Source organism: Scyliorhinus canicula, chromosome 9, assembly GCF_902713615.1.
Source record: "Scyliorhinus canicula chromosome 9, sScyCan1.1, whole genome shotgun sequence".
Taxonomy (NCBI): Eukaryota; Metazoa; Chordata; class Chondrichthyes; order Carcharhiniformes; family Scyliorhinidae; genus Scyliorhinus; species Scyliorhinus canicula.
The window spans coordinates 55380330-55402713 of NC_052154.1; the positions used below are offsets into that span (position 1 = coordinate 55380330).

Consider the following 22384-nt stretch of genomic DNA (forward strand, 5'->3'; position numbering starts at 1 on the left):
CCGCTTCGCAGCCTCTCCCTCCACCCCCCCTCGCTCCCCGGATGGCTGCTCTCGGCCAATCCGAGGCGTCGGCTCATTCGGCCTGGGCTCGCCCTCCCGCCGCCGCCCGCCCCGCCGCTCCCTTTTTAGTAAAGCCGCCGCCGATTGGCCGGGCCGCGGGACGGCCATGATCGTCTCCAGCGGCTCCGCCGGGCTTTTTCCCCCAATTCCAGCCCGAATCCCCGGGAGCTGGAGCGGCGGCGGCCCCCGCCGCGCCGTCCACCCAGGGCCAACCCAACAACCCTTTCTAATAAAGCAGCCGTGTCGGCGCTGACCCCGAAAGCCGCCAGTGTCCAATCAGAAAACAAAAAAGAAATATGCAAATGAAATGTATCACGTTAGTCGGAGCGCTGAGGTCGACTCCGTACTAAAACTTCGCAAATAATCATTCTTCATAAATACTTCCTTTAGAGCCGGCCTTTTCTCTGGTAAGTTCAGCTTGCAGCAAGCAAACCAAAAGGAAAAGAGGCGAGATCCCAAAAGCGGGGTGTTTTGTCTCCTTGTTTTTAAATCCCCCCCCCTCCTCCCTCTCTTCTCTTCCTCCTCCGCCGTTTATTTTAAAAGTGTTGTTGGTATTGTAGGGATTAATATCGGCAGCGGGTCACGCTGGGAGAGGTGAAAATGTAACTTCTTGCCTGGTGCCCTAAACTGACAGACAGCCCTGTTTTGGTGGTGCGCTCTTTTAATCTCCCCTGTGTTCCCCCCACCCCCAGCACCCCCTCCCCCATCCCAAGTCAAGACCGGGCTGCTTGTAACGTTGCAAAAGGCCAATGGCGCAGCTCCTGTCTGCGCCTTTTTTTTTGGACGGGCGACGGCCCCAACGTTGTGAGAGCGCCCGGGGTTCCTGCCAGCCCAGGGTTCCATCCGCGCGCCGGCGCCGGGGTTCCTGCCAGCGCAGGATTCCATCCGCGCGCCGGCGCCGGGGTTGCTGCCAGCGCAGGATTCCATCCGCGAGTAGCGACGTGGAAACACGTGCGTGGCCCCGGGCTGCAATGGCAAAGCCCAGCGGGGCAGCCAGCAGTGGGGAAATGGCGTGAAGGGCAGGCAACTGGGGGCCGCTCGTTGTGCGGTCGTTTAAGGAGGGGGAGGGGGAGGGGGGGGGTGTTGAGTGGGTGGGAGGCAGCAGGAGGAGGAGGTGGGGGTGGGGGGGTGTTGAGTGGGTGGGAGGCAGCAGGAGGTTTGGGGGGGTTGAGTGGGTGGGAGGCAGGAGGAGGTTTGGGGGGGGGGGGGGGTGGGGGTGTTGAGTGGGTGGGAGGCAGGAGGAGGTTGGGGGGGGGGGGGGGGTGGGGGTGTTGAGTGGGTGGGAGGCAGGAGGAGGTTGGGGGAGGGGGGAGTGGGTGGGAGGCAGGGAAGGGAGGATGTGCTTGCTCTGACCGGATGAGTCATGGCTCCATTGTACAGCAGCGCTCCACTGAGTCACTGTCGTGTCGCGCCGCCAGCTGCTTATCCGCTCAAGGAGGCGTCGAATGGCCAAGACGTGAAAATGTTCCCAAGTGCTGCTCCATTTGGATAATTATTTATCGCCAAAGCGCTACATTATAATTTCAATTCACTGAAAGAAATTTGTATTGCATACTTTAAAACGCCCAAGTTGTATTTGCTGCATCCATGATTTTAGCATTGTCTCCATTTGAGATCTGATTTAGATATGTTGATCATATATTTCTGCTAAACTTTGGTTTTGATGCTTATGTACATATTTAGCGCCCTGTGGCAATTAATCACAACGCTATAAAGCGATGTGCCAGTGTTAAAGCCCCGCTTTATTTAATATTTTTTGCAATCTAGTGAGTTCCCATTGTGTGGATCATTTAATTATGACTAGCAGTGATTGGGAGGCTAAACTCTTTGAGGAGTGGATTAATTTTGACAGAGGCAATTGAGCTACCTTACTTAATTTTCTGTAAATAGGGCTGTACCTGTTGGTATTCCTTCAGTACAGGAGTCCCCATTGTAGTTTTCAGGTCTGATTTAGGTATGTCCTTTTATCAGGGTGTTGATTGTAATTTTGCAGGTACAGTAGGTTTTCTGGTGCTCTGGTCAATATTTATCCCCCTCCAACCGATATTGCCAAAACAGATTGTTCACTTATCTTATTCTATTACTTTGCGGGACCTTGTATATCTTTATTGCAGATCAAATATATTAGCTGATTATATATCATTAGCTGAGCAGCACTTTGGGGTGTTTTGCGGATGTGGAATATGTTATATGACCAAGTTGAAATTAGCCTCGAGCTTCTACCCCTTATCCAGTATGCATGGAGCCAATTTTTCTTGTATCTTAATTTAAGTATAGTTATTTTTTATCTGGCTAATCCTTAATTCATTTTTTAGAAGCCAGAAGTGGTATATAATATTTGTACATATGGTCATCCTATTATCTCTATGTTGATGCTCAATATAGCATCTTACTTCCAAGTGTCTAAATCTACACATTTAGTTTCCAATATTGCAGTGCATTGTGAAATGTCGGGGATATCCTGACTATGTTTTGGCATGTGGTTTATTGTGTATCTGCATCGTGCTACATAATGTGTGAAAAGATTGTAACCCTGTCACTATTGGTTTGTTTTGGGATCTATCTTTATCGTCTCCTTCCCAGGCCCCAATAAAAAACTATGGAAATGTTGCTTTAATTGGGATTTGAGCAGCTCCATTTTCCTGTCTGTAACTATGGAACAGTGAGGAGTTTGTTGCGAGATTGAACGTTCTGCAACTTCCACTGTCTCATTTCTCTGCTCTCCCTCGTTCCTTCCTAGCCAGAGGGAAATTAGAAAATAAGTTCACCTCATTTTTGGGACACAAGTTGCTCACTTGAGTGCCTATTTTGGCACGAGGTCATGTGAAGTAAACTGACTCTGTGTCAAGACTTCCAAATGGCTCCTGTACAAAACCACTGTTTCACTTTCTCCAATTTTGCTACGGATTTGGTTTGTTCCTGTTACCAAAATACTGTTCCCATATTTGAGGAACTTCTTTCAAACGCCTGTTTAACATATTCTTAATGTTGCCCACAGTCATCGCTCTGTAATCTTCAACTTCTGCTCTGTCTTGCTACTTGAAACTGACATAAAAGCAAAATACTGCCCATACTTGAAATTTGAAGTAATGGCAGTGCTGGGAAAATTCATCAGATCTGGCAGCATTTGTGAAGGGGAAAAAGTGAATGTTTGGAGTCCAATACTTTTTTAAAAAATCCTTTCTTAAGAGTTACTGAGCCAATGCGTGGAGTGGATGATGCCAGCCCATAATCTATCTCCTTGCTCCAAAAAAGCAATTTAATTCATGGTTCTCAGACAAGGGACGTACCAGATCCAAGCTGACAAAAGAGGTATCACTAAGTAGAAGGTACTGGGGAAACTGAAAGGTCTGAAGGTGAATAAATAACCTGGACCGGATGGACTATACCCCAGGGTTCTAAAAGAGATAGCTGAGGAGATTGTGGAGGCATTGGTAGTGATCTTTCAGGAATCATTGGAGGCAGGGAGGGTCCCAGAGGACTGGAAAGTGGCGAATGTAACACTTGTTTAAGAAGGGAGGAAGGCCGATGATGGGAAATTATAGGCCGGTTAGCCTGACTTCAGTCATTGGTAAGATTTTAGAGTCCGTTATTAAAGATGAGATCGCGGAGTACTTGGAAGTGCATGATAAAATGGGACTGAGTCAGCACGGCTTCGTCAAGGGGAGGTCATGTTTGACAAATCTGTTAAGAGTTCTGTGAGGAGGTGACAAAAAAGTTAGACAAAGGAGAACCAGTGTATGTGATTTATTTAGATTTCCAGAAGGCCTTTGACAAGGTGCCGTACGTGAAACTGTGAGCCCATGGTGTTAAGGGTACGATCATGGCAGAATAGAGGATTGGCTGACTGGCAGAAGGCAGAAAGTGGGGGATAAAGAGGTCTTTTTCAGAATGGAAGCCAGTGACGAGCAGTGTGCATCGGGGGTCTGTGCGGTGACCACAACTTTTCACAATATACATTAATGATATGGAAGAAGGAACTGAAGGCACGGTTGCTAAGTTTGCAGATGATACAAAGATCTGTAGAGGGGCGGGTAGTATTGAGGAAGCGGGGGGGGGGGGGCTGCAGAAGGACGTGGACAGGCTAGGAGAGTGGGAAAAGAAGTGGCAGATGGAATACAATGTGGGAAAAGTGAGATTATGCACTTTGGAAGGAGAAATGGAGGCATAGACTATTTTCTAAATGGGTAAATGCTCAGGAAATCGGAAGCACAAAGGGACTTGGGAGTCCTTTGTTCAAAATTCTCTTAAGGCTAACGAGCAGGTTCAGTCGGCAGTTAGGAAGGCAAATGCAAGTTGGCGTTGCCGAATTTGCTTCATTATTATCAGGCGGCGAATGTGGATAAGGTGCTGAAGTGGTGGGAAGGAGTAGAGTGGGTTAGGACGGAGGAGGAATCTTGTAAGGGGTCTGGTTTGAGGGCTATGGTGATGGCAGCGTTGCCAGTGGCTCTAAGTAGGTATTCAAAGAGCCTGGTGATGCAGTCCACAGTGAAGATATGGAATCAGTTGAGGAGGCATTTTAGGGTGGAAGGGATGTCGGTGCTAATGCCGCTGTGTGAGAATCATGAGTTTGATCCAGGGGGGTGGGGGGATGGATAGTGTATACAGGAGGTGGAGGAAAGTGAGGCTGGTCAAGGTGAGGGATCTGTATTTGGAGGAAGGGTTTGCCAGTCTGGAGGACCTAAGGGAGAGGGTAGAACTGCCGAGGGGGAGTGAGTTCAGGTATCTGCAGGTTAGCGACTTTGCACGAAAGGTCTAATGGGAGATCCCTAGGTTTTTATTTTTTTTTTTAAATTTAGAGTACCCAATTCATTTTTTCCAATTAAGGAGCAATTTAGCGTGGCCAATCCACCTACCCTGCACATCTTTGGGCTGTGGGGGCGAAACCCACGCAAACACGGGGAGAATGTGCAAACTCCAAACTCCACACGGACAATGACCCAGAGCCAGGATCGAACCTGGGACCTTGGCGCCGTGAGGCTGCAGGGCTAACCCACTATGCCTTGGTGTTTCCCCAGGTTGCCGGGATGCACCCTGCTGGAGTGACTGCTGCTCCCAGATGTGGAAGGGGAGGGAAAAATTGGGGATATATACAAGTGGCTGTGGGAGGTGAGCGGGTGGCGAAGATCCAGGAGAAATGGGAAGTGGAGTTGGGAATGGAGATCAATTGGGGAGTATGGAGTGAGGCACTGTGAAGGGTAAACGGGACCTCCTCATGTGCAAGGATGAGCCTGATACAGTTTAAGGTGGCACAGGGTGCATATGGCTCGGGTGAGAATGCGTGGGTGAAAAAGGGGAAAAATCTGTACAGACTACTCTAGTTGATTGTTGGGAAGCATGTTTCCTGGGGTGTTTGACGCTGTAATCTGTTTTGGTACATGTTTGTAAGAAAATACGTTTTCAAAAAAGAAGGAAGGCAAATGCAATGTTAGCATTCATGTCAAGAGGGCTAGAATACAAGACCGCTTACTTCTGAGGCTATTTAAGGCTTTGGTCAGACCCCATTTGGAGTATTGTGAGCAGTTTTGGGCCCTGTAACTAAGGGTGTGCTGGCCTTGGATAGGGTCCAGAGAAGGTTCACAAGAATGATCCTTGGAATGAAGAGCTTGTATGAGGAACGGTTGAAGACTCTGGGTCTGTGCACGTTGGAGTTTAGAAGGATAAAGGAGATCTTCTTGAAACTTGCAGGATGCTGCGAGGCCTGGATAGAATAGACATGGAGAGGATGTTTCCACTTTTGGAGAAACTAGAAGCAGAGGATACAATCTCAGACTAAGGGGACGATCCTTTAAAACAGAGATGAGGAGTTTCTTCAGCCAGAGGTTGGTGAATCTGTGGAACTCTTTGCTGCAGAAAGCTCTGGAGGCCAAATCACTTGAGTGTCTTTAAGACAGGGATAGATAGGTTCTTGATTAATAAGGGGTCAGGGGTTTTGGGGAGAAGGCAGGAGAATGGGGACGAGAAAAATATCAGCCATGATTAAATGGCGGAGCAGACTCGCTGGGCCGAGTGGCCTAATTCTTCTCCCATGTATTATGGTATAACACCTAATCTCATGCTTGATTATTTTGAGCCTGATTATGACTGCTTCTGGTCACCATAAATTTCCTGTCTTCCATAGTTAAGTAATTTTAAAACTATCTTGGCCATTGATTACTTTCACTTTCTGATGCACCTGGTTTTTGTCTTATTTCTCACCTTGGTCTTACATTTGGCTTTTCACCTCATTTTGTCAGCTTTTATATAAGAAGTGCTTGTTTAAGTATTTTGCGCGCATGGTTATCCTCAAAATTGTGACCGGTTAACCAGGGAACTGTTTAGCACACTGGGCTAAATCGCTGGCTTTGAAAGCAGACCAAGGCAGGCCAGCAGCACGGTTCGATTCCCGTAACAGCCTCCCTGAACAGGCGCCGGAATGTGGCGACTAGGGGCTTTTCACAGTAACTTCATTGAAGCCTACTCGTGACAATAAGCGATTTTCATTTCATGTTCCCTGCTAAGGGATGTACATATTTGGTGTCTCCCATTGCGATGTAAAGTAGAAATAATTTTGATGTGACACCAAGTTTCACGGTAGTCAAGGTTGGATTAGGTGATGAGTGATTTTTGTTCCCCCACACACCACCTAAATGAATTGTCAGAATTGTTCTTTGTGCAGGTCTAGGAAATAGATAAAAGGAAAATACTGCAGATACTGGAAATCAGTTCTGTAGATGGATGTTTTAGATTCAAAACGTTAACTCTGTTTCTATTCATGGATACTGCTGGACCTACTACTAAGTTTTTCCAGCATTTTCTGTTATTATCTGGGAAATAGATCTTGTGTCATAGAAGCAGGCTTGAGATTTCCATTGAACCTTTGAAAAATACACACCAGCAGGGTGTGAATTCTGAAGAAATTGAGTAGAGAGGGCTTATGCAGTTCGCAAATGTTGCAAGCCTAGGTTAGGTTTTTTGACCAAAAGACTCCATGGTTTATTTTGAATTCACAATTCTTTGGGTATGACATCTGTGAAGTTAAATTTTGCGTGCCATGAAAGGGTTTTTTGATACATTTTAGTTTGGCCATTTAATATCTTCAGACAGTGTTGAATTAGCATTTGTGACTTGGTCAATAAATCCAGTGAGTTTTTGGAGAAATTTGTAATGTATATTTTGACATGTTGGGCTGGTGGGGAATTAATTGGCAGCATTGATGGAAATCTGGGATATTATGCCAGGGATGGGTTTGATAGCACGGTGGAGGCTAAACCAAAGTTATTTTGGGGGATTTTGTACTGATGTTGATCTTTGCCACCTCGTTTTGAAGTTTTGTTCCCATTGACCAAATTCTCCCACCGCTCAGATTTAGCAGATTAACAAATAAGTTCTTGTTATCAGCAGGATCATTGATCTCAGCATTAAAACTCAGAAGTGCATCTACTGCAACATTAGCTGCTAACTAATTGCATTCAGATTAATATAGTCAATGAAGTTAAGTCGGGCGGTTTTGTCTGTTGCCTTCATACATGTTTTTCAAAACTACATAAAATTCTTCTTCAGGATTTTCTTGCACACTGAAAACTGTGATGTTGGGCTGTAAAGAATTTTATTTTTAGGGAAGAAAATAATCTAATTACTAAAAGGCTGCCCATGGCATCAAAGAGCATTGGGTGGCTCAGTGGGTTAGCCCTGCTGCCCACGGCGCTGAGGTCCCAGGTTCGATCCCGGCTCTGGGTCACTGTCCGTGTGGAGTTTGCACATTCTCCCCGTGTTTGCGTGGGTTTCGCCCCCATAACCCAAAAGATGTGCAGGATAGATGGATTGGCCATGCTAAATTGCCTCTTAATTGGGAAAAAATTAATTGGGTACTCTAAATTTTAAAAAAAGAGCATTCATTGTGCGCAAATTGGCTAGAATTGCCAGAAGATTAAGTTGCTTATTACGGAGAAGCAACAAAGCTATGCTCCAAGGAAGAGGGTGCATTAGCATTTATTGTTTCAGTGCTCCCTACCAACTAGCCTTGAGGCAATAGAGATTCCCTTAGCATCGTTGGTTTGAAAATGTCCCATCTGAATGAGGTTTTGTTGGGAGATAATGTGATGGTCGTGCTAACATCAAGATTTTAGCAGAGCTCTAGTCTGAAGTCTAACTTTTTAATAGCACACTCAGAAAAGACATGCCATGTAAGACTTGGAAAGCAGCCACTTCAGCCTGTAGCAGTTGACCAGGATCTGCACTCAGCAGGGGTGGGGGAGTTGGGGGGGTATTCTTTTATATTATCTGGATGACGATCTGGTGTGTAGCAAGGACATTAGTACCATGATTCCACAGAAGTAAATAGAAGAGTTAATTTATTTTGAAAGCTGATGCTTTTGTGCCCAAACCAGACAGCATGCTTGAAAACCAGTTTATTGAACCTCGAAATAGTTGTAACTCTATTTTATCTGAATCCCCCCTCCCTTTTCAGCTAAAATTTAGACAGCACTATTTTAAAAAAGTATTTTTATTCCAATTAGTCAACATTTTTACAATGTACAACAAACACAATCCCCCCCCCCCCCCCCAAAACACATGTAACACCCCCTCCCCTCCCTCAGCGGTCAGCAATTACACTCTAAAATGAACTTACCCCCCCCCCCCCCCCCCCCCGCCCCTTAGAGCAGATCTCACTTTCTCCGCGGCCAAAAACTCCAGCAAGTCCCCCTGCCAGGCTCAGGCACAGGGTGGAGAAGCTGAACTCCAACCCAACAAGACCTTCCTGTGAGCAGTCAGCAAGGTGACGACACCTGCCCCCCCCCCCCCCCCCCCCCCCCCAGCCCCCACAACTCCGGTTGGTCCGCCACCCTGAATATGGCTTCCAGGGGACCAAGCTCCCCAACAACATGCAAAACCCCCGAAATGGTGCTGAAAACCGCCCTCTAAAACCTTTCCAAAGTCGGGCAGGACCAGAACACGTGTACATGGTTCACAGTCCCCTCCCATGTCGCTCGCAGACATCCTCGAACAGCCGGCACGTCCTAGACTTTGTCAGATGTGCTCTGTACACCACCTTCGGCTGGATCAGTCCCAGTCTCACACATGAAGTCGAGGCATTCACCCTCCGCAGCACCTCGCGCCACAATCCCTGTTCCAGCACTGCCCCCAGCTCTTCCTCCCACTTAGTTTTAACCCCCTAACCCCCTCCATGGGCACCTTATCCTTTTCCAAAATGCTCCCATATCGCCGAGCCCACCCCCTCTCCAGCCTCCTTTCCCAACCACGCTGACAGCACCGCCTCCAGCAGTGAGGAAGCAGGCTCTGTCGGGAAGACCTTCCTTGCAAAGTCCCACACCTGCATGTACCTGAAACTCTCGCCATGCGCCAACCCAAACTTCTCATTCAGCTCTACCAAGTAGCCACCACCAGCGGACTCGCCGAATACTTCCGTGGGGCCATTGGGAGCGGAGCTGTTGCCGGCGCCCGCAACCCCAACCCCCTACATGAACCCGCCTCCATCCTCACCCAGAAAGCCCCCCCCCCCACCTCCCTATTCTGCCTCTGAAACCTTCTCTGCATTCACCGTCCAATAATAATACATCAAATTCGGGAGGCCTCATTCCCCCCTCACCTGCAGTATCACCTTCCTTATCCTGTCCACCTTCCCCACCCTGACAAACTAGGAGATCAGCATATCCACCCTCTTGAAAAACACCGTGGGCAAAAAGACCAGCAGGTACTGAAACAAAAAGCAGCGGGCAAAATATTCCTCTTTACTGCCTGTACCTGACCCACCAACGACAGAGGAAGATTAACCCACCAAAACAAATCAGCCATCACCCTCCCCACCGTGGTTGGGAAAGGAGGCTGGAGAGGGGGTGGGCTCGGCGATATGGGAGCATTTTGGAAAAGGATAAGGTGCCCATGGAGGGGGTTAGGGGGTTAAAACTAAGTGGGAGGAAGAGCTGGGGGCAGTGCTGGAACAGGGATTGTGGCGCGAGGTGCTGCGGAGGGTGAATGCCTCGACTTCATGTGTGAGACTGGGACTGATCCAGCCGAAGGTGGTGTACAGAGCACATCTGACAAAGTCTAGGACGTGAAATTTAAGATCAAGGCAGATCAATATTTTCTAAAAGGTGTCAAATGATAAAGGTGAGTAAATAGACTTGATGTGCAGAGATCGATGATGGCCTAACTGAATGGTAGCACAGCCTTGAGCGGCTGAATGGCTTGCTTCAGCTCCTATTGTAAAATTCTGAGAAGGTGGTTACGGAATGAATGCCTTCAGAAGAGTGCAGATTTTCCTTTTCTTTCAGCATGCATTCATTTCTCACCATATAAACGGCAAAATTATTTTCCACATATTTTTGAATTTGAAAAATCGAACCCTTTGAATGAATCTTGTAGTACTTATAGTATTAAATGCGAATTGAATAAATGAAATACCTTCTCTCAAAATGCTGCATGTGCCAATGATTGGAAGTAAATTTCCATTTAAGCTTCCTAAAGAATTGAAACCATGCCTGCTCAGAACTGTGGGTGATAAATCCTTGCGTGAGCAAAGTGCATTGCAGAACTCGGTGGTTTTATCCATGTGATGCTGAGTACATATTGGGCCCCAATCATTCCAATTTTTTTTTTGCAAACCACTGCTGAATGTCACTTTATATTCCAAGGGTTTTGCAACAATGCATGATATCAAATAATCAAGGTTTTCCTCCTTGTACTTCTCTATCTAACGCTGTAGAAATGAATGACATGCAATCTGCAACAACAGCTTGCAATTTTATAGCACCTTTATTGTGATGTGGCAAGAGGCGCATTTTTTAAAAACTTAAAATTTTTTTTTAAGAGTACCCAATTATTATTTTTCCCCAATTAAGGGGCAATTTAGTGTGGCCAATCCACCTAACCTGCACATCTTTGGGTTGTGGGGGTGAAACCCACGCAGACATGGGGAGAATGTGCAAACACCACACGGGCAGTGATCCAGGGCCGGGATCCGTACCCAAGAGGCGCATTTATAAAGCAGGATTTGGTACTGATCCGCATTACGGCAGATGGTCAAAAGCTTGGTCAAGGAGGTAGGCTTTAAGGTGTATCTTAAAGGAAGACGAGACCTTGTGAACCAGTAGGCATGCAGAGGGAATTCCAAAGCCCTTTTGAGGAGGTAACTAGTAGATTAGGTAAGGGAGAACCAGTGGATGTGGAATATTTTAAAGGTTTTTGATGAGGTCCGTCATAAGAGGTTAGTGGACAAAAAGCACATGGGATAGGCGATATTGTATTGGCACCGATCGAGAGTTGATTGACAGACAGGGCACAAAGAGTGGGAATAAATGGATCTTTTTCTGAGTGACATGCAGTGACTAGTTGGGTACTGCAGGGATCAGTGCTTGGAGCACCAGCTGTTCACGATATATATAAATGACCTGGATGAGGGAACCAAATGTAACACTTCCAAGTTTGCTGACTACACAAAAATGGACGGAATTGTGAGGTGGGGGCAAGGAGGCTTCAAGGTGATTTGAAAAAGTTGAGTGAGTGGGCAAACACATAGCAGATGCATTACAACCTAGCTAAATGTGAAGTTATACACTTCAGTGTGAAAAACAGAAGGGAAGACGATTATTTAAATCGTGATGTACAAAGGGATGTGGGTATCCTTGTACACCGGTCAGTGAAAATGAAGAGGCAGGTGCAGCAAACAATTAGGAAGGCAAAAAGTTGGCCTTAATTGCAAGAGGATTTGTGTTCAGAAGTTGGGATGTCTTACTGCAGTTACACAGGGTCTTGGTGAGACCACACCTGAAGTATTGTGCGCAGTTTTGGTCTCCCTACTTAAGAAAGGATATATGTACCGTAGAGGGAGTGCGGTGGAGGTTCCCTCGGCTGATACTGGGATTGTCAGGACTGTCCAATGAGGAGAGATTGCTTTGATTGGACCTGTATTCACTAGATTTTAGAAGGATGAGAGGAGATTTAATTGAAACATATAAAATTCTAACAGGGCTGGACAGACTCAATGCAGGGAGGATGTTTTCCCTGGTTGGGGAATGTCAAACCAGGGGACAGAGTCTCAGGGTACTGGGTAGACCATTTAGGACTGAGATACAGAAACATTTTTTTCACTCAAAGGGTAGTGAACTTGTGGAATTCTCTTCCACTAAATGCTGTGGAGGCCAAGTCGCACTGTATTCAAGAAAAATATATTTTTTTAGATTTTTGTGGCATCGAGCGATCTGGCGAGAAAGCGAGAATATGGCATTCATATAGAGGATCAGCATGATCATATTGAAAGGCGGAGCAAGCTTGAAGGGCTGAATGGCCAACGACTGCTCCTAGTTTCCTCAGCTGCTGAAGGCACCTGTGGTGGAGCAACTAAAAATCTGGGCGGTTTGTCAAGAATTAGACGAGTGTGGTTATCTCTTGAGGGTAGTGGGGCTTGAGGAGATAATAGTAATATTGCAGTTGCCAAGTATGTGGGAGGACTTGAAAACAAGGGCTGAGAATTTTAAAATCAGGATGTTGCCTGACTGGGAACTAATATAGCTTGGCAAATACTGAGTTTGTGTGAGAGTGGGGTTTGGTGTGAGTAAGGCCGTGAACAGCAGGGGGGGGTAGAATATGGGAGTGGGCCACGGAGTGTGAGAATCATGTCCAGGGGTGACCAAATCTATAGCACAGAGATGGGCTGTTTGGCCCAACTGGTCTATAATGACATTTGTACCTCTGACAAGCCACCCCCCAATCAAATTCCCTCCTGGTACCCCACTAATATTCCTCTAATTTATTGTCCTTGTATGCGATGCATTGAACTTGTTATCTGTTTCAGCTGCACCGTGTGGCAGTAAGTTCCACATAGTCATCCCTCTGTTGAAATAATTCCTCAAGTTCTACGTTTAGTCTGTTAATGTGTTCCTTCTATTTATGCTGTCTTGTTTTGTACTCGCCCAGAATTGGAAACTGATGACCCATGTTCTAATTCAAAAATGCCTTGACAATTGTAAATGGCTGTTAAGACATTTGCTCAGTAGTCTCTATTCCAGGATAAGGAAATGATGGTTAGATTTATAGCATACATTGATTAGGCCACAGAAAGTGTTGAGATGTTATTGAGTTTTAGGAAGGGTATGGTGAAGATTTACCGGAACAATGCCAAGAATGTGGTTTCTTACAAAGAGGGGCTGAGAAAGAGCAATGCTTTTGCCACTGCAGCAAGGGTTTAATGGACTGATCTAGAATTTATCAAAATTCCAAATGGTAATTGGTAACTATCCAATAAATTGATAATGAGGGACATAAACTCCAGATTAGCTTAAAAGTGAAAGGCAAAATTAGACATTTCTTTCACACTGCGAGGCTTTTACCAAAGTTTTTTTTATTAATGCACAGAGGCGATGATATTGATAGGAAGGAAACTCAATGGATGTTTAAAGCTGAAAGAAAATAAAAGGATGTCGGTAAAGAAAAGGATGATGGGGGCTGGGAAAGGAAATAACATCAGAGTAACTGAAGCTAGCATAGGCACACTAGGCTGCTCCTAATTTCTGTGGCTATGAATTGGATATAAAGTGTAAGTATATGTCCTGGTGTATTCTGGCATAGTTCATCACTGCATTGTTTGCAGCAGATTCTGAAATTCCAAAAATGAAGTGATACTTTCATACTGAATGGCAACTTGTTGAGTTTACTGCGATTGCTCCAGAACTTCTTGTAATGCAAGTTAATCTTTTGCACGGGTTTTCTGGATCATTTTAACCACTTATTTTTAATGCACCACAACCTATGTAACAGCCCGTAACTTGAAACTGATTGACAGCCATGTGAGTGCATTGCAACATATAGACTATAAGACGTAGGATCAGAAATAGTCCATTTGGCCCAGCAGATCTGCTCCGCCATTCAATGAGATGACTGACATGAAATGATAATCTTCAACTCCATTTTCTCATCTTATCCTCATAAGCCTTGATTCCTTTACTGATTACAAAATCTGTCTCTCTTCTTGAACATAATTAATGACCCTGCCTCCACACTCTCTGCGGTAAAGAATTCCACAGATTCACTAACCTCTGAGAGAAGAATTTCCTCCTCCTCTCTTTTTTAAATAGGCCACCCCTTACTCATATTATGCTCTCTGGTCCTAGACTCTTCCACAATGTGAAGCAACCTCTCTACCCTGTCAAGCCTCCAGAGGATCCTGTATGTCTCAATAAGGTTGCCTCTCATTCTTCTAAACTCCAATTAGTACGGGGCCAACTTACTCAAAATCTCCTTATAAGAAAATCCCTCTGTACCAGGGATCATCCTAAGTGAGCCTTCTCTGGACTGCCTCCAATGTCAGTATGTCTTTACTTAGATAAGTGGACCAAGACTGCTGCAGTATTCCAAGTATTCCCATAATTCTAACTAGCACAGAAACTCTGTAGTCTTCTTATGTCCCGGCAGGATCTCACCGTTTTGTTGTCTCCGTCTTTTAAAGATAAATGAACTCATGAAATCAGCCAGCATATAAGCATAAACCAGGTGTGCAAGAAGAATTGCCTCTGGAAATGAGTGGATTGATCCTGCATAACATACACTGTATTACACAACAGTTTATTTTCCAGTATATCACAATTGTATGATCCCCGGCTTTAACCTCCAGTTGAATTTGTAATAATAATCAGTGCTGCTTTGTCCCAGTTGGTTGTCACAAATGCGAGAATAGAGTTCAGATTGTGTGATTGTTGAGAGGAAATGAGCCTGTCTTTTCATGTTCTGGAGTCATACCCAACATCATAAATTTGTATGGACAAGTACATATTGGAAGTCACTCAGATTGTATCTCAAATATCATCTGAAATGAACTGTATAAACAGATGCTAACTAATGTTTCACCTGTTACCCTGGACGCTAGAAGGTAGGTAGGGGTGAGACCAGCAAAGTGTTTGAAAGCGAAGGCGAGAATTCTGAAATTGACACATTGCCAGACCAAGTTAGTGAGCACCCGAGTGATAGGTGACTGGATCTCAGTGTGAGCTTAAAATCTGGGTGCTGGAGTTTTAGATTATTTCAAATTTACAGAGGGTAGAAGAAGAGAGGCTTGTGCAGAGAAAATTGGAATAGTCGAGCCAAGGGGTAAAAAGTTATGGATCGGGTTTCCAGCGACAGATGGGTTGAAGCAGGAGTGAAGGCAGGAAATGTGGAAGTAGGTGGTCTTGGTGATGGAGAGGATATGGGGTTGGATGCGTATCTCAGTATCTCAGCCCAATAATACCATATGTCTGCCACTATGTTCTTATTTGAATTTCACTTGACTAATCATGGAGAAAAGCATTTGCTTCAAGTTGCAGTGCTGTTCTTCGTGGTTGCACATCTGTGATCTTAACAGCAATAACAATAACTGCACGAGGCAAACAAGTATGTCCTCTTGATTCACAGCTGGCCATTTTGAATTTAAATTTAACATGTGATTTGTAAAAACAAAAGTTAAAACCCGGGGGGGAGGGGGAGTAGTAGGAGGAAGAAGCCAAAGAGAAGAGGTCATGTGATGTGAGCAAAGAAGTGGCTGCGTTTTTGCATGCTCTGGCTTTGTTCATCTTTTAATTTGGCTTTTCATCCTGTTTTACATTTCGTATTTTCTTTTCCTGGGGTGCATGATTTGTGTTACGTCCCGAGAAGTGTTTAGTCGAAGTTCTTGCAAGAAAGAGCCGAGACAAAATGTTAAAATTCTCGTTAGTCCCGGTGGCTGGTGTGGGTTGGAGTGGGATCCTGCTTTCAGGGGCACAGTTGTTATTGAGCGGGCTCTAGCCTTGGCCCTGTGCATCGAATGATGGCTGCCAACAGAGATGTTGAATTGGCTGAAAGTCTTGGCTCTGAGGTGCAGGTCATCAGGGCTCACTTCCAAGAATTTGAGGGTGCTTTTATGGAGCCACACTAGCAGGTTCTTGTCCTTGAGAGAGCACTTGTTGAATTCCTGCTGCATGGCTTGTCATTCATCCTGACCTGCTTTCGAGAGAGAGAGAGAGAGAACGAGAGAGGGAGAGCGAGGGGCACTCCACTGAGCCTGTTCCCTGGTGAAAGGTGATGTAAGAGTTCCCAAATGAATTTGAAGATTGGCTGCCATGTTTCAGTAATCTTGACTTGGAGTCTGGGCATTTCAGAATCGATTGGGCACATCATATCCTGTCATAGAGGCCGGGGTCGGTTTGGCTTTGAATGGTATGACGGAGTGCAGCACGATGGCGCAGTGGGTTAGCCCTGCTGCCTCACGGCGCCGAGCTCCCAGGTTCGATCCCGGCTCTGGGTCACTGTCTATGTGGAGTTTGCACATTCTCCCCGTGTTTGCATGGGTTTCACCCCCACACCCCAAAGATGTGCAGGCTAGCCCCTTACTTGGAAAAACTGAATTGTGTACTCTAAATTTAAAAAAAAAAGAAAATGAATGGTATGACGTGCTGCCCTCCAACCTGTGATTCACTTGAGGAAGGAGCAGTGCTCTGAAAGCTAGTGTTTGAAGCAAACATGTTGGACTTTAACCTGGTGTTGTAAAACTTCTTACTGTGCTCACCCCAGTCCAATGCCGGCATCTCCACATCATGGCTTTATTTTTAGTGCAGTGCTGGGCTTGGCCAGGCTTGGCACCATGGTCTATCCTGTTGTCCCCGTTGTTTGGTTTGTGGGGGGGGGGGGGCTTTGTGGGTGGGAGGAGGTTCTGGTGGGTAGGTCTGAGACCGCGGACTTGGATGGGCTTTGCGCTGCACTGAATAGATATTCCGTGTAGGGGTAGAGGGTTTTGGTTGGTCGGCTGGGCCCCTTCTTGGTGGGGACCGGCATGACTCTCCTCCAGTTATACTGTCATTCCCCTTTGGGGAGGGTCGGTTCTGCTATCTCTGTTCTTGTCCTTTGGATATGAGTATTAGTTAGATTGTTGTTGCCTGTCCTCTCCATTATTTTTTGACTATATATGATTGACATTTATTCTGTCTGGGCCTGAATAGGAGTTTGATTGTATTTTGGATACTCATGTAACTTCCCTTTAGAGCTGTTTTTTTAAATATAAATTTAGAGTACCCAATTCATTTTTTCCAATTAAGGGGCAATTTAGCGTGGCCAATCTGCCTATCCTGCACATCTTTGGGTTGTGGGGGTGAAACCCACGCAGACACTGGGAGAACGTGCAAACTCCACACGGACAGTGACCCAGGGTCGGGATTCAAACCCAGGTCCTCAGCGCCGTATGCAGCAATGCTAACCACTGTGCCACCGTGCCGCCCCAGAGCTGTTTTTTTTTGCGGATATTCTTTGAGTTTTTTGTAGTGCTGGGTATGATATATCCATTCTTGGCTTTTGCATGGGTGCAGTCGGGTTTGATATCCGGGAGAGATGGCTGGGTTGGGCGGCTGCTGCCTGTGGTGCTGTTGCCGGAGCCAAGGGGTTGTGTGTTGGTGTGTGCCCGATCTGGCTATCAGTCGTTGGGGGGTGGGGGTGGGGGGGCTATACTCTGCCCTGCTGTGCCATGTTATTATGACTTGATCCTTGGTCACTGGTGGGGTCGCGAGAGTCTTTGGTTTGCCCTGTGATTGTACCGAGCCAGTTGTGATGTTGCTTTCCTGTTCTATTTTGTGCCCATGTTTGTTGCGCCTTTTTAGTTTTGCTGCTATCCTGATGTACGGTGTTATTTTGTAACTTTGTTGTGTCAGTCTCTGAAATGTAAAATTCCAATAAATATACTTAAAAATGTTATACTTCACATCAAGTCTACTCAGTTGAGAACCGGTCACTTCTTCATGGGATACAAACCTAACACTGACCCAACTGAAATCAAGTCATGCACCACTTCATTTCTGCTTTGCGACCTGGAAACCAGTCCGATTTTAAAATGTTGTGTTTCGGAAGCTATACAGGTCTTGCATGTTTCCCACCTCAACATCAAAAGTAGTAAAGAAAGCCAGTGGATTGCTGTGTTTTTTTTAAAAGCACAATCTTCATATTTTTTATATTTTGAGCTATGGGAAGATGGGAGTTTTTATCGCCCAATCCTAGTTGCCCTTGAAAAAATTTCCCAAGGCCCGTTCCACTTGTCTCAGCTGTTAGCCTCTAATTGACATCAGGGCGCATCGCTGGTACAATCCTGCGATTGACAAGATGTGAGATGAAGACAATGGACAGCGCTTCATTATGAGTCGCTCAGGAAATTGTGATTCTTCTGTGCTACAAACATATTTAAGGATAATATATGGAATGTGGACATTTTTGTTATGGCCAACCAGTAGAAACCAGCAATGCGGTGAAGTAAACGTGAGAGACTGGAACTCTGAAGCTGCAGACGCTTGTTTGAGTGATGATCTCTTGGTGCCCAAGTTTGATCTTTAGATGTCTTGTATCTTTAAATGTCTTGTATCTTTAGATGTCTTGCATCTCGGTGCTGGAGCTTCTTAATCTGTAGTATTCAAAGATTTAGACTTGAGTTGATATGCATTGTTGCTGATGACTATTGGTTGTAATAAACTGTCTGCTCTGTAGATGGGCAGTTCTCATGAGTTAGGAAAAAAGTGCTGTAGGGATTTTGCTCCAAAGGTTAACCACGTTAACTATTGTCGTATAGGAATTAATTCTGGGTGATGTGATTTGCACTGAAAGACTTCCTTTAAAATGCATTTCTTTTGGCGCCATTGTCTAAGTAGTGATTTATAAGGATGCAATTACTGAGGAAACAATAGTGTATACATCAGTGTTATAAAGGGAGGCATATTGGATAATACGCATCACCAATGGACATTAAATTCTGTTTTTTCTTGTGCTAAGTTTTTTTTCATCACCCTCTGGTGACTCTGGTAGAATGGTCAGCTCCCAGACTGATGATAGCAATTTCCTACTGAATCACTTCACCTAAACTACAGAGGGGTCTTTGCAGAAAGTTTGAACTAGTCTGGGGCATGGGAAGGGAAAGCACACAGTCAATTGTAAAACAACAGGGCAATTGGCGATAGTTACCCAAATAAGAGTTCTGCACATAGCATAAGAAATAACGCAAGTGAGTTAATTATATGCAACGGCAATTTAATGGAATCCTTGCCTCAAGATGGACATGCTTTAGTACAAGAGTAAATCTGAATTCACATTATGAAGTATTCAGGTATTTGAGGATGTATTTTGTACAATACAAAGCTAGGTAAGGAACAGTGTTGCACTTAAATAAAGGCCTTGGACAAATGCCTGAGCAGGTAATCTCCAGTGGACCTTGAGAGTGAGAAAGGAACAGGAATACAAAGTAAGGAGGGAGGTGCAGAAGGGACCATTTAGAACAAAAACCTACAAAGGATGACAATATAAATTTGATAAATTGGAAGATTTGCAAAGGGGAATGTGGCTATGTAAAAACAGATGCAGAATAGAATAGAAAATAACGACTACAGACCTGTAATTTTAACATTGGTTAGAACAACAGCATTTTGTGACTGAATATTTGAATATGTATAAAACAATTAGGGTTGGCGTGTATTTGTGAAGGAGTGCTAGCATGGGAGATGGGGGACTCTCTGCATGTTGTCTATGTTGGACTTCCAAAAGACAAATGATAAGGTTTGGCACAAAAGACTATGTATTGAAAATGAAAGGGCATGATATTGTACATAATCTTGTGACCAGGGTTGCTAATTGGTTTTTGAAACGGGAGACAATAGCAGTAAAGGATCTCTGAATGACCGGACGTGACAAGTGGTGTTCCCCAAGGTTCTGGACTGGGGTCTCTTTTTATCACATCTATCAGTGATTTGGTTGAAGAAATAGATAGCTGTATATTCCGATTTGTAGTTGACAAGTTGTGGAGATGGGAGCAGGAAGCTGCAAAGAGCCCGAGACAAAGTGCGTGGGTAAAACTTTTGAGATGGATTTCTGTATTAGACAACAAAGGCATTCACTTTGGACCTGGTCAAATAAATATTTTCTCAATGGTGAGGGATAAAGAACTCGATAAATGCAGAAATTTGTGTGCTCATGTACACTAATCACACGGTTACTGCAAAGGTACAGCAAGTAATCAAAAAGCTCATGAATGTTGGTTTTAAGGGGGTTGGAATTCAATATCTAGAAAGCTTGTTTGAAATGAAATGAAAATCGCTTATTGTCACAAGTAGGCTTCAAGTGAAGTTACTGTGAAAAGCCCTTGTTTTGTATATTCACATTTCTCCATCCACAACCTCCCCATTCCTTTTGGGGATCAGTTAGTAAGTGTTGGAAGGATTAGCAAGCTGATTATCAACTTGTTGAACTGCATCATCAGTGCTCCTTCCATGGCCACCAAGTCCTGGAGTGGGACTTGGACCCTGAGCTTCTGGCTGAGAGACAGGGGTGCTGAGCCACAAGATTTCCAATAGTAAGGAAATTATGTTTCAGTTTCACAGAGCCTTGTCTGATTGCACCTGGAGTATTGCATTCACCAGAATGATATCGGGGTTTAAAGGGTTAAGTTGTGAGGTACGAATTGTCTAATTTTGACTAAAAGAGGAAAACTTCAAAACATGTTCTCAAAGTGTGTGGATATATTCTGGAACTAGTGTGGGAATGTTGGATTGCGATGATTAGATAAAGGCGGTTTAGATATCATCCTAATACTCCCCAAAATTGCTGGGCACCTGGGTAGTGACAGAAATCTGTACAGATGTAAAAATTGCAAGTCTGTCAAATTTTAAGAACTTTAATTGTGACCTTCCTATCTAGATGTTTGCTAGCGGTAAGGAGTTCTCTTCCAGCATGTGGGAATGTGCATTGCTTATTGGAATGTGTGCTGTACAGATACCTGTATTCCCACTGTTGCTGTTTGTTGATGAATGCTGTAATGTTTGCCTAGCAGTCGGTGTTACTTTTGAAACCATGCATGAGGATAAAAGCCTAATTCTCAATGTTTTCCTATCCTTCAGCCAAAGATACAGTGCCACCAGTAATTAATGTAAACAGCTCTTGAGCCCTGCCACATCTCTGCCATTTACTTGGCTCATGCAACCAGCAAGGTCAGTAGGCAGAAAATGAAACTTGAGCGCTAGATGGATACTGGTGATGGAAGCCATTCTGCCCATCTTAATTCACCAATAATAAGATTTTTTCCATCCTCCCATCGCTATACTTTGATGGATCTTCATTGCCATTCCTGGAAGATGAATGTTGGTCACGCAAATGCAAAGTGATTATTCCTTCCGTCCTAAATTGTCCGTTCGTTAGTTTCAAACCATAGGGCGGCACGGTGACACAGTGGTTAGCACTGCAGCCTCACGGTGCCGAAGACCCGGGTTCAATCCCGGCTGGGCCCGGGTCACTGTGAAGTTTGCACATTTTCCCCGTGGCTGCGTGTCTCTCACCCCCACAACCAAAAGATGTACAGCGGATTGGTCACTCTAAATTGCCCATTAATTTGAAAAAAAAATTGGGTATTTTAAAATAAAAAAAACTTTTGAACCATTGGCTCCTTGTCCTTTTCTTGAAGTAATGCTCAGAACTTGTGTTACGTGTGCTGCTTAATATGTTGTATTCTTCTTTCCCGCATCTCGAGATGAACAAGGCAGATAAAGCACCGCTTGTGTTTTTGAAGCTGTTTTTTCCTGGAACAGGTTGTTGGCCAGCCGCCTGAGTCTTATCTCTTGCGCAGCACCATTCTGCATCAAAATATGTCTGACTAGAAGCCTCTCCCATTCTTTCCGCCTGCCGAAGGTGTGTTGAAAGGATCTATAGGTTGATAATCGGCTTGTTTGGCCATGTGATGAATACATGTTCACTGCCATCAAGTCCTGGGGCTCAAACATTGAACTTCTTTCTCAGAGGCAGAGACGCTATCCATTGTGCGGCAAGACCTCCCATGTTATATTACCTCTGCAAATTCTTCTGTCAGTCACCTCTCTTTTGAATAATTGGATCCTTTGATGCTCTGGATCAACTTTGAGGCTTAAATGTTTGTTATATCTTGAAAACCAAAATTGAAAACTGTGCTTAACTCACTGGCAGTGCATCTGGTTTGAATGCCGCCAGATTATTTGCTGCCTGGTGCTGAATCTGCAATGTCCCAAGTTCTATTCCACATCACCTTTAATACTGTTTCTCTGTTTAAAAAAAAAAATCTTGCCTTGGAACGTCATGTATGACTACATTGAATTTCGTCATAAGTTTGCTTTGGGTTTCTGCATCCAAATGGTTAAGCTCGTGACAAACTGTGGAGCTCCCAGAACGATTCCTGGATGCTCCCAGAACGATTCCTGGATGCTCCCACTCTGCTCTTCTTTCCCTTTCCTGCTCCCGTCCTCTCTTTACGGGCTGTTTTCTTCCCTTCAGCCAACCTCCTCTTTGCAACCAAGTTTTACCCTAAGACCTTTCTACGCCCCCACCCGCCCGC

General features: G+C 44.9%; 1 protein-coding gene across 6 annotated transcripts in view; it reads left to right on the top strand.

Moving 5' to 3' along the window:
• Positions 1–211: 211 nt before the first annotated feature.
• The window catches only part of chd9 (chromodomain helicase DNA binding protein 9), a 268042-nt gene continuing 245869 nt past the window's right edge, over positions 212–22384 (top strand). For 3 of the 6 annotated variants that reach the window (XM_038806713.1, XM_038806714.1, XM_038806722.1), the window contains exon 1: positions 213–467. The gene's annotated coding sequence lies outside the window, so the exon portion shown is untranslated. Of the gene's footprint in view, positions 468–20997; positions 21015–22384 lie in introns of those variants that run through there. The other 3 variants (XM_038806710.1, XM_038806712.1, XM_038806711.1) reach the window with 2 other exon arrangements.